This window comes from Carcharodon carcharias, chromosome 18, assembly GCF_017639515.1.
Source record: "Carcharodon carcharias isolate sCarCar2 chromosome 18, sCarCar2.pri, whole genome shotgun sequence".
Classification (NCBI taxonomy): Eukaryota; Metazoa; Chordata; class Chondrichthyes; order Lamniformes; family Lamnidae; genus Carcharodon; species Carcharodon carcharias.
The window spans coordinates 22,024,443-22,037,945 of record NC_054484.1 but is presented as its reverse complement, the minus strand read 5'-3'; positions in this window follow the sequence as shown (position 1 = coordinate 22,037,945).

Here is a 13,503-nt window from a genome sequence, read left to right as displayed (position 1 = left end):
GGGTCCGTGCTACCATTTTACACGGGCAGGCCAATTAAGGCCCACCCAGCGTATTTGCCGGCTCCCGCGGATAGCGGAGTGTGTGGGCTGCGACGGGCATGCACAGGCCGTCGGGTCCAATGGCGACCCGGCGGTCTGTTTAAAGGAAGTCCTGGCAGCCTCCTGTAGGCTGGTGACAATGGCCAATTCGAGGTCTCACCACAGGGGGTTGGCTGAGTGGGCCAGGCTGGAGGGAAGGGCAGAGGAGCAGGCCAAGCTGCAGGGTCTGCCACAGGAGCATGGTAGGCTGCAGGGTAGGCCAGCAGGGGGAGGCCAATGCGCCCCTTGCTTTTCTGATGACTGCCTTGCTGCCCTCCTGGAGGATGTGGCAGCACGGCGGGAGGTGATGGTCCCTCAGGGTGGGCGGAGGCCCACTCACGTGACCAGACATGCCTGGGAGGAGGTGGTGGAGGTGATGAGCTCCCATGATGTGGTGCGGTGCACCCGGATCCAGTGCCATAAGCGCTTCAACGATTTGTTGCGCTCTGGAAGGGTGAGTGCCATGTTGGCATTTGACATTTAACCCAGCAGGTAGTCTTAGCCTTTGAGGTCACCCGCCTCAAATCTTACTTGAGTGCATTGAATCATGTTGGGCATTTCTCGTACGCTGGGTGGGCAAGCAGATAGTGCCCATGCTTAGATCAGCTTGAGTGGTTCATGAGGAGATTAGTTCTCCCTCACAACATGCGTTGCTCTTAGTTGCACGTGATTAGTCTGGGGGCAACCTGTAGGAGATACAGCTAGGCGCATACTCAGAACTCCAGGACATGTCCTATTCAGAGTTATGAGATTGTGGAAGGGGAGCCTCAAGGTGTTGTGGCCAAGAACCATCTACTGCAGTCAACGCTGCACATAGTTGCCCTTCTTTGCTATGGGAGCAAAAACCGTGTGTTTCCTAAAATGATGTGTGCAGCATGTGTCCAAGGTGGCCGTTGGGGGGTGTTGGAAGCAGGTGTACTATCTTTGTGTGAATGATCAGCAGTAGCGGGGAGAGGAGGCACTGGAGGCCTGATATGGCCCACTGTGGTTGGGGTACAGTGTGCGCATGGAGATTCCAAGTGCAAATAGCCACAATGAATGGTGTTCTCTCTTTCTCAGGAGAAGGATGCTCATAATGCGTCTGAGTGTGCGAGGACTGGAGGTGGCCAGGCACAACGCCTCATGTTAAGCTGCTTCGAACAGGAAACCCTGGAGCTTGAGAGGAGCCATGCATCCAGGTCTACTGCTGTCAGTGAGGCTGGGGTGGAATGGCCAGGTATTTGAGGCCAACAGTGAGATCAGCAATGTCCTCCCAACACCCATAGCACTGATGATTGTTTAATTTGTTATTGTTGCAGCATTGCTCGGTCACAGAGTGATAGAGTCAGAGGTGTGGATCACAGAAAAAGGTCCTTCGGCCCTTCGAGAATGTGCAGGTCAAGCACATTCCTAAAATCTTCTAATCCCATTTCCCAGCACTATGCCCATGGCCTTGTATGCCATAGCATCACAACTGCACATCCAAATACTTATTACATGTTGGGAGGGTTTCTGTGTCTACCACCCTTTCAGGCAGTGAGTCCCACATTCCCAACACCCTCTGTGTGCACAAGTTGCTTATTACATCCCCTGTAAACCTCATGCCCCTTACCTTAAATCTATGCCACCTGGTTACTGATCCCTCTGCCAAGGGGAAAAGTTCCTTTCTGTCGACCCTATCTATGCCCCTCATCAGTTTATAAACCTCAATCATGTTCCCCCTCAATCTCCTCTGTTCCAGGGGAAATAACCCCAGTCTATGCTATCCCTCCTCAAAAGTCAAACTCTCCAAGCCAGCCAGCATCCTGGTCAACGACCTCTGCACTCTTTCCACTCCAGTCACAACCCTCCCATGAAGTGCATTTCAGAACTGCACACAGAACTATAGCTGTGGCCTCGGCAGTATTTTCTGCTCTTGCAACATCACCTCCCTGCTCCTATGTTCTATGCGTCGGCTAATAAAGGCAAGTATGGCACTTGCCTTCTTAAACACCTTATGTACCTGTCCCATTACCTTATCGGGCCTGTCGACATGCCCAACAAAGTCCCTCTGATCCTTGTTACTTCCCACACTCCTATCATTCATCGTGTATTCCCGTGCCTTGTTTGTCCTGCCCAAGTGCATCAACTCACACTTATCCACATTATATTCCATTTGGCATTTATCAGCCCACCTGACCAGGCCATCTATATCTGCCTGTAATGTAAGGCTATCCTCCTCTCTATTTGCCACCCCACCAATACTCGTGTCCATAGGTTCTGGAAGGTTGAGGGCATAATGAGCCAGGGGGAAAGGGATGAAATGTGTCACTGTGTGCACGCTAACTAATCCACTGTCCTTGTTGTTCATTTCAGCATCATCAGAGCATGGCTGCCAGGAAGAATTGCAGATGTCCTTCTCACACCTGAGGGCCCTCAAGTGTTACCTGCGTCACACCATTTCTGTGAGGCAGGCACCAGTGCAGATACTAACACCTCAGTGGGCATTGGAACATTGGCTAGTGTGCCAGGGCACAGTGAAGAGGGCACTTCACAATCGTTGGAGGAGCTGGCAGAGACAGAGACTGCTGATGGCGCTAGCAGTCAATCGGTGCCTGATGATGTGCCTCTGGAATCGTCCACGACACAGCAAACGCAGGAAATGCGGCCGGGTGTGTGGGAGCATCTGGGAGTGATACAAGCTTCGCTTGGTGTCCATGGTGGGGGAGTCCATATGGAGCATCACTGATGCAATGAGCCTCATGGCAGAGTGTCGTGCTTCCTCCATGGAGAGACTAGTGACTCTCATGGAGAGGCTCCTCCAGGAGAACAATCAGCTTCTCCTGGGGTTATGCTCAGACCTATAAACCCTCACAGCGCCAGTAGCCACAGTTGGTCAGTGTCAATGTGGGGTTGGTGTGGGCTTCAAGCTTTCCAGCTCATTGCCCATCCATCCACGGTGAGCAGGGAGGTCCGGGGGGACCTCACATCGGCGCAGCAGCTGCCTGTCGTATCTGTGGGCTCCTCTCATGGTGCTCTGGGTGAGGGCACCAGCTGCTCCGCCCCTCTCCCTGTGACCACATCATCTGGTGAGGATGCGACAACTGGGGAGATGCCAGCTGTGCAACTGGCAGATCCCTCCCAGGTGGGCCCAACACAGGCTCCATGGGCCAGAGGACAACTGCCAAGGTCATCAAAGCCAACAGGACAGCAGAGTCAGCAGGCTGTCCCTGAAGCTACTCTGAGCGATGGGGCAGCACCAAGACATAGCATCCGTAAACCGAAGCATAGCGCACCTTAGGCACACCACGGGTTTCTCACTGGTGCTTTTTTGTTGGCCCTAGATTAGGTCCTTATAATTTTTTTTTTTGCTTGCTTAACGTTTTGTTTTGGGATTGTGAGAACATCTGATGTTTAAAATAAAAATCAGATGTGTTACCATGGCTGAGGGTGGCTCCTTTGTTCTGCATGTGTATGTTTAAGAGAAATGTCATGAGTGTTTGTTTGGACATTCAAATTTATGCCCAAAGCCCTTATTTGCAGCTGATGACCTGGCAGATTTAGCACTTGGGTGCCGAGTGTGGAAGCGCCTGGCAAGGCTGGTCCAGCTGATCCATTTGTGATGAGCTAGCTGAAGGTTCGTTGGATTAAAGCCTCCGGGGTGTCCATGCCTCCTTGGCGTGGTCCCAGGTCAGCGTCTAGCCCCTCAGCATTCCCCTGTGCTTCCTCATCCTCAGAATCAGTGCTGGACTCATCGTGTGCTGCCACATCCACTGTGTCAACGTCTTCATTGTCCACTGCGTTCCCCCCTTTCCAGTGCAAGATTGTGCAGAGTGCAGCATGCAACCACTGTCACTGAGACACGATCTGGGGAGTACTGGGGTGCTCCCCCGAGCGGCCCAGGCATCAGAAGCGCATCTTGAGAAGACCGATGGCTCTCTCCCCCACAGCCCTTGTGGTGCCCTGGCTCCTATTGTACCGCTGCTCAGCCTCTGTTCTTGGATGGTGGAGAGGCATCATGAGCCACCTTCTGAGGGGATAGCCCTCGTCTTCCAGCAGCCATCCATCCAGCAGGGCTGGAGCACTGAAGAGACCCGGCACCTGGGAGTCTCTCAGGATGTAGGCATCATGGGAGCTGCCTGGGTACCTTGCACAGACTTGTAGATTCAGCATCCTGTGATCACACACTATCTGCACGTTCATGGAGTGGAAGCCCTTCCTGTTGACAAAGGCACCGGACTCACCTGCTGGTGCCTTGATGGCCACATGTGTACAGTCTATTGGACCCTGGACGCGGGTGAAGCTAGCAATGGCCGTGAAGCCTCTGGCTCACTGTGTCTGACTTGCCTGATCCCAACAGTAATGGATGAAGGTCAATGCACGACTGCACAGAACGTCTGTAACCTGCTTGACACAAGTGAACAGCTGATTGGGAGACACCTCAAAAATCACCCACCGAGCCCTGGAAGGAGCCAGAGGCATAGAAGTTGAGGGCAGCTGTGACCTTCAGAGCCACTGACATGGGGTGTCCGCCCACACAGTTAGTGGAGATCTCAGGCCCAATCATCTGACAGATATAGTTGACTGTGTCCCTTGACAGTCGGAGCCTCCTTTGGCACCGCACCTCAGACATATTGAGGTAGCTGCTTCGCCGCCTGTATACCCTGGCAGCAGGATAGTGACGTCTTCTCTGGCCCCTTCCACCTTGGACAACCTCCCAAAGGTGACTCCCCTGGAGGCTGAATGTGCACTCCTGGCCTCCTCCTCCTCCTAGCCCTCCCTTCCTCCTCAGAGGAGCTGCCTCCAGTGGACATGTCAGAACCCATGCCCAGGCTAAAGGGAGGCTTCCGGAAAGCTGTAGGCCCAGTGAAGATTACTGTTTGCAGAGTGCTGACCTGAAGGTTCAAATTACACAGAAAGCTGCTGGAATTCATTCTGATCCGCTGCAGCTCACACAGGCAAGTTTAAAACACTTTCTCCAATAAATACTCCACAAACCAGATTGACGACGCCACTGAGCCCTCTTATCCCACCCGTAGATGAGGTTCATAAAAAAGTCTCTTACCTGCCTGCCCGTTGCATCCGTGCGCTGACCCGAAGATCGCATGGGTGCCTGAAAATGGCCGTCGATTGATGAATTAAGGGCCTTAACTAGCCCGTTAACTAATGGCGGATGCAGGTCGAACTTCATCGTGCCCCCGCCCACTGAAATATCGCGATGGCGCGTGGTGATGTCGGGATGCTCACCCGACGTTACTGTGCGTTATTTTATGCGCGGACGTGTGGGATCCACCCCTCCCCTGCACGTCAAACTGAAAAATCTGCCCTATATCTCCTATTTTCAGCTCTGTTGCAACTCTCCCTTCCCAATGCTTGACATCTTTCACACATCTCCACTAGCATTGTATTACAGCAGCATTCTCACCACAGCTCACAAGACTATCAGTTATAGGAGAAGTTGGGGCACAGCACAAGGCAGTAGAGGTGGAGGAGGTTGAAGAAGCCTCCACACCCTCTCCTCATGTGGGGGGGTGGGGAAGTGCTGAGTGTCATGGGCAGGGGGAATAATGACCCCTCACATGGTTAATTCACTAGACTGGTGTGCAGGTGCTAGAGCACCATAGGATGCCACAGGGTCCAGCTCGCCAAAGGACGGAATCACGTACTAGATCTGCTGCAGAGGACAAAGATGATGGTTTCATAGCCCCATTTACCAATGATGGCTAATGGATATACACCAGGAAATACAAGGTGCACTGGACAACCTACTAGTGAGCTCATACATAATAGCTAAGAGCTTGCAGAAATCTAGCTCTAACCTGTGCCGAACTTCACACGGAGCATTTAGACCACTCTGTCCAACATCAGTCTAGTGGTTAGCTCCAAGAACATGATAGCACACCCACCATAATGAATCTCACACTGCCACCATGGAAGCTTAGATGGGGGCGCGGGGATGAATGGCTGGGGGCTAGTCTGGTCAAGGGTTTCCAGAACATCACATTCTCCCTTGTGCTCTGCTCTCATGCAGACACATATGAGTGCTGAAACGTAGGCCCAGGAGTGGCCTTGGCAGGATGGCAACATGCCTTTTCCCAACCAAAGCCCTTGATGTTGCCACACATTAATTGGTCTAGACCTCCGGAGAAAAGCCCTTTAAATAGCACTCCCACAAAGTTCCTCCTGACTGATGGAGCGGTGAATTGCTGGCTGAGTTTATCCTATGGTGAGTTAGGCAGACCAATTTCACAAAAGGTTCCGATGACAAGCATTGATCCCTTATTTAAACATGTTAATAACCTTCATGAATACTCACAGCACAAGCCCTTGACGCTAATGGAAGAGACCAACCCAAAATGGCGGGCAACTTGTGATGCACGATCATGTGAAGCTCACCATGTTGGACCTTTAGACATCCATTTTACACCTGAAAAATGGGAGTACTGGGATCAAATTTCGATGTCTTTGCCTTTCATTTGATTTAACAAAGCCTGAAAATGAATCTCATTTGAGCTTTAAGGCATCATCATCTGTATAATAGGGACTGTCACTGAATATGGTTCATTCAGGTAGTGCAACTTTAAATCCCTGATCCAATTTCCCTTTACTTTCTAAATATTTAAATGAGTAAACTGGAGTAAACGATGGATTAACTGTCTGTCAATATGTCGCATTTCAGGATCACATTTATGCAAGGAAAGAATATACCTCTTTGTTTCCAGTCGCTGTTATCTGTTATGTAAACACTGCTTAGGTTACGCTGCACACGGAGGTACAGCACTGACAGTGGGAGGAAAATAAAAGTTTATGTAAGAGCGATAAAATCTTCCAGTAGCGGAGGTTGAAATTCAATAAGCTATTGAAAGGAATTATTAGCAAGCATAGAAACGATTGCCCATTCAGTAAATGAAAGGTGCTAGTGATGAGTCACAGTAAACCCTCCTACCAGACATGAATGCTTCAGACAGTGACGTGTTTCTCAAAGTCTTTGTGAAGTGCTTTGCAATACTATCAAACGTTTTGGAGAAATAGAAAAATGCATTAATTACGCAACATATCACTAAAGATTTAACCACCATGATCATCTTGCCTGAATTTACACAAACGGCCTCGAAAACCGATGGTGTCGTGCCTACTCTTCTGTGGCTAAATGGGTGTCTAAGCTCCACAATGTCAGGCAGGAAGTGTGTGAACATTGCCAGCCAGAGTTGCAGGACCTGCCACATTGGCATGGGCAAACAATTGGGTCCAGTCCCATGCCTAAAGTAGCTGGTAGGCCCTCTACATCTACAGATAAGAAATCTCCTGTCTGCTTGAGGCCCACAATACGATATTCATTTGCCCTGAGGTTGCCCAGGCTATAACTTTAACCAGTAGCTCCCCAAGCTGACAAACTAAACTCTCCAGTCATTTCTCAAAACTCAGACCCTGAAAAGAAGGGACAGCCTCTTCTTTGCAGTGCTCCAGAGCTTGAGTGCCTCCCTATTTCTCAGACACGCTTATGGTTTCATCACAAGACAACAAGAACACAAGACACTGGAGCAGGAGTACACCATACGGCCCATCGAGCCTTCTCTGCCGTTCAGTAACATCATGACTGACCTTGGGATTGAACTTCACTTCACTTCCCTACCTGCTCCCCATATCCCTTGATTCCTTGAGTGGCAAAAAATCTGTCTATCCCAGCCTTAATATAGTCAACAATAGAACATCCACAACCCTCTGGGGTAAAAAATTCCAAGATTCACAACTCTTTGAGTGGAAGAATTTCTCCTCCTCTCAGTCCAAAATTATCAACCCTTTAGCCTGAAACTGTGCCCCCATATTCTAGACTCCTCAGCCAAGGAAAAGAAACTCTTAGGGCAGGATATTACATCCCTCTTGGCGGGCATGTGCCCGACCCAATCGGGTGTAAAATAGCGCGTGATGGCATCGGGCAAGCGTCCTGACGTCATCGAGAACTCGCGGAATATTCCCCTTGGCAGGCGCATGCAGGTACTGCAGCCATGCCCACCATTGATTAACAGGCTATTTAAGGCCATTAACAGTCCAATTGATTGTGATTTTCTTGTTGCCCATGCGATCTTGTGCTCATCACATGGGCAAAATGAACAGGCAGCCAGCCGACATTTTCAAAAACCTCATCCAAGGGTCAGCAGCATTGGCAGTGTGAGTAGTGAGGAGTTTGGTAGATAGATTACTGCTGGTGACTTATTAGTACATGCCAGCTTCATCTCTGTTTGTGGCTTCATTGTCAGTATTTCCAGGCTTCATTTCAGGACTCTTTGGTTTCTGCAAGGACCCCCGAGGATTCAGACTGTGTGGACCCTTCCAGGTATCAAGTATTCCATTACCCTGGTAATGGGGATTGTGATCTCACTGGTGACACCTCCTCTGAGGAGGAAGCAAAGGGCAGAAGGGAAAGGAGGCCAGGTGTCCCAATGCAACTTCCAAGGGAGGGACCTGTGGGAGGAGAGGCGCAGGCACAGGGGGTGCAAGGTCAGCAGGAAGTCCAAGGCAGAAGGGGCTGCAGAAGACGCCATTATCCTGCTGCCAGGGTTTACAGGCGGCGATGCAGCAACCTCAACGAGTCTGAGGTGCAATGTCGAAGGAGGCTCTGCCTCTCAAGGGAGACTGTGACCTCACCTGACATTGTCAGATGATTGGGCCTGAGATCAGCTCCAACTGTGTGGGTGGACACCCCATGTTAGTGGCTCTAAAGGTCACAGTGGCCCTCAATTTCTATGCCTCCTGCTCCTTCCAGGGCTCAGTGGGGGATCAGTATGGTGTCTCCCAATCAGCTGTCCACAGTTGCATCAATCTGGTGACAGGAGATCTGTTCAGGTGGGTATTGACATTTATTCTTTACCCTATGGATGAAGGCAGCCAGGCTAAGCAAGACTGAGGCTTTGCAGCGATTGCTGAGTTCCCCACGTCCAGGGTGCAACAGACTGCACATATGTGGCCATCAAGGCGCTAGCAAGTGAGCCCGGTGCCTTCGTCAACAGAAAGGGCTTCCACTCCATGGACATGCAGATAGTGTGTGAACAGAGGATGCAGATTCTGCAAGTCTGTGCAAGGTACCCTGGCAACTCCCATGACGCGTACATCCTGAGACACTGCCAGGTGCCGGGGGTCTTCAGTGCTCCAGCCCGGCTGGATGGGTGGCTGCTGGGTGACAAGGGCTATCTGTTGAAGAGGTGGCTCATGATGCCTCTCAACCAACCAAAAACAGAGGCAGAGAAGTCGATATGAGTCATGCCTCCACAAGGGCAGTGGTAGAGAGGACCATAGATCTTCTCAGGATGTACTTCCGATACCTGGATTATTCAGGGGGTGCACTGCAATACCCCGCAGAGTGGGTGTCACTGATAGTAGTTGCACGCTGCGCTCTCCACAATCTGGAACTGGCAAGGTAGGGGGGACCCACTGGAGAAGGAGGATCTTGACACAGTTGCACAGGCCACAGATGATGAATCCAGTGGTAAGCCAGAAGAGGAGCACGGTGAGGAGAATGCTGAGGGGGTGGATTCAGACCTTGGTAACCTCCAGGGAGACAGAGACACCAAGGATGCCTTGATCAAACACTCCTTCAGCTAGGTTACCAAAGACCAGCTTCAACCGCATGCCAGGGCTGCCACCTCCATCCCAGATGTCTGAAAGGACCTTTCATTGGAACACAAAGAACACTCAGTACCTGTGCAATAAAATTCAGAGCCACTTAATTCCAGCATTACATATTGGCGTACCCTGCACCAATAATATAAAATAAAAATGTGAAGCATATTCAGGCCATGACAATCCCAAACAATTTACATAAATGTCTCTGGTTTTCATTCCCAGACCAGTATAGATAAAGCAAACATAAATGGATATAAGATCACCTGTGATCTGTCCCTCTTATGCTCATGTTGCCTTTTACTTTTGTTTATGAGTGCTACGGGTTGGTGCCCTCCCCCTCACTGGCACCGGCATTGGAGCTAGCCTGCTAACTCTGCTGTCCTGTTGGCCTTGATGACCTTGGTGGACGTCCTCTGGCCAGTGGAGCCTGTGTTGACCCTGCCTGGGAGGGAGTGGCCAGTGCCATGGCTGGCATCTCCCCAGTCATCGCAGCCTCATCAGATGTGACGGTCACTGGCAGAGGGGCGGAGGGGCTGCAGCCATCATTCAGAGCACCCTGAGAGGAGCCCGCAGAGACAACAAGAAGGTTGTGCACCAACATGAGGTCACTCTGGAGCTCCCTGCTCACCATCGATAGACAGGCACCTGGCTGGGATATTGGGTGCCCAATCCATCTCCCACATGGACTCAGTGCCTGTGTGAGGGCTTGCAGGTCCGAGCACAACCCCAGGAACCCCTGATTTTGATCCTGGAGCTGCCTTTCCATGAGAGTCGCCACTCTCTCAAAGGATGAGGCTGTGCACTCGGCCATGAGGGTCAACATAGTGCTCACACTCCGCGTGGATTCCTCCAACATGGAGACTATGGCATGCCTCATGGATCTCTGCCAGATCCTCCCGCACATCTTGCTGGGCATCCAGCATCTGCCACCTAATGGACAACTCCAGAGGCTCATCATCCATCTTCAACTGAGCATCGTCCTGGTCCCCTGCAGTCCACTGGCTGCCGGCGCCCTGGGCAGTCTCTGCCTCCGCCTGCACCTCAAGCGAGTGTGAAGTGCCCTCACCAAGGTGTACCGACATTCTAGCTGTCGATCTCATGCCCACCGAGGTGCTGGTCTCTGTGCTGGTGCCGGCTTCAGAGAGTGGGTATGACGCAGGTGTAACAGAAGCTTGCTGGTCCTCTGGCATCATGGGTGGCCCTTCGGGGTCCGCAGAGCGAAAGCCTGCTGGTGAACCTAAAATGGAGAACAAGGACATGTCATTAGTTAAAGTCATCACACTGTCACTGTGCATGCCAGGCACCCTGGTGAGACGATGGAGATCTGCATCTTGGTGCCATTGTCTTCCAATGATCAATGGGGACTCCAGGTTCGAGGCTCCCTTCAAAGAAGAGACTACACTAGAATGGTTGCACAATCCAAAACTCTCATCTCTGTGCACTGCACTTTTACCTGTGTCTGGCACCCCCACCTCTCCACGCCCGGTTGCATGGGGAGTGTGTCGGCTCTCGAGCTTCAGGGCGTCCTGCTTGAACCTGCTGAACAGCAGGAGGTTTGCCTGTATGTGCCCTCTCTGCCTGGTTATGGCTTGTCTTCTCCTGAAAGGACAGAGGAGCATTGATTAGTCCGCCCTCTACCTACAGCACCATTGTAGCCTGGCCAACCACGCCTGAGGAACACCTCCCAGGGCACATTCGAGCCGTGGCTTTTGAGCCACAAGGTACTCAGTCCAAGCATCCAGAGCTCACCCACTTGGCCAGCTCTGGCATCAGTGACAGTTGGCACTCAGATTCTAGCACCCCTGAGGGGGAACGGTCAAACCTTAACACTTCTGCACACTGATCCATGCCAACATGACACTCACTCTTCTTGAGCGCGGCAGGTCATTGAAGCGCTTCCTGCACTGCACCCATGTGTGCCGCACCATGCCATGGCTGCTCACCAGCACTGCCACCTCCTCCCATGCCCTCTTGGTGAGATGCGGTGGCCCCCTCTTCCCATCTCTGAGGACAAGGGTGTCCCTCCTGGCAGCCACGTCCTCCAGGAAGACGGCGAGGGACTCGTTGGAAAAGCGAGGGACTGACCTGCCCTCCCCTCTGCCGTGTACAGCTGCACTCGACTCCGTTGGCAACGCTGAACAGACGTCCTCCATGGCATCCTTCCAGGGGCTGCCTGGGCCACGTTTAAACCAGTCACCGGGTCTGCATTGGACCCGGTGGCAGACAGGCCCCAGCCCTCGCTTGCCCCTTCCCGGCCAATGCGGAGTCGCGTTTCACGCTGGGCGGACCTTAATTGGCCCACCAGCGTGAAATCGTGGTCATGGGTCAGTCGCGGGCAACGGTCCATTTCCCGCCTGCCATTCCCGCCCAATGACCTCAAAATCCTGCCCTTAGTGTCTAATCTTTCAACCCCTTCAGAATCTTATTTTTCAGTGAGATCACCTCCCAGTCTTCCAGAGAATAACAACCCAATTTACTTAACCTCCCAAAATAGACAATCCACTTAGCTCAGGGACCGATCTAGTAATTGGATTCATCTGACTTATAATTTTTTTAAAAATTCTTTCACGAGATGTGGGCATCGCTGGCTGGGCCAGCATTTATTGCCCATCCCTAATTGTGCTTGAGAAAGTGGTGATGAGCTGCCTTCTTCAACCGCTGCAGTCCATGTGGTGTAGGTACACCCACAGTGCTGTTAGGGAGGGAGTTCCAGGATTTTGACGCAACAACAGTGAAGGAACGACGATATAGTTCCAAGTCAGGATGGTGTGTGACTTGGAGGGGAACTTGTAGGTGGTGGTGTTCCAATGCACCTGCTGCCCTTGTCCTTCTAGGTGGTAGAGATTGCGGGTTTGGAAGGTGCTGTTGAAGGAGCCTCGGTAAGTTCCTGCAGTGCATCTGGTAGAAAGTACAAACTGCTGCCACTGTATGACAGTGGTGAAGGGAATAGATGTTGAAGGTGGTTGATGTGGTGCCAATCAAGTGAGCTGCTTTGTCCTGGATGGTGTCGAGCTTCTTTAGTGTTGTTGCAGCTGCACTCACCCAGGCATGTGAAGAGTATTCCATCAAACTCTTGGCTGGTGCCTTGTAGATTGTGGGCAAGCTTTGGGGAGTCAGGAAGTGAGTTGCTATCCACAGAATTCCCAGTCTCTGACCTGCTCTTGTAGCCACAGTACTTATATGACTGGTCCAGTTCAGTTCCTGGTCAATGGTAACCCCCAGTTTGTTGATAGTGGGGGGCAGTGTTAAGCGATGGTAATGCCATTGAATGTCATGGGGAGATGGTTGGATTCTCTCTTGTTGAAGATGGTCATTGCCTGACATTTGTGTGGCGTGAACATTACTTGCCATTCATCAGCCCAAGACTGAATGTTGTCCAGGTCTTGCTGCAAATGAACATGGACTGTTTCAGTGTCTGAGGGGTCATGAGTAGTGCTGAACATTGTGCAACCATCAGCATCAACCATCACTTCTAACCTTATGATGGAGGGAAGATCTAGAATGAAGCAGCTGAAAATAGTTGTGCCTAGGACTGTAGCCTGGGGAACTCTTGCAGTGGTGTCCTGGGACTGAGATGGTTGACCTCCAACAACCACAACCACCTTCCTTTGTGCTAGGTATGAGTCCAACCAGATTCCCAGTTTTGCCAGGGCTCCTTTTTGCAGATTTAGTCAAATGCTGCCTTGATGTCAAGGGCTGTCACTCTCACCTCACCTCTTGAGTTCAGTTCTTTTGTCCATGTTTGGAAAACTAATGAGGTCAGGAGCTGAGTGCCCCTGGTGAAACCCAAACTGAGTTTCAGTGAGCAGTTACAGAGTAAATGCTGCTTGATCACACTGCTGATGA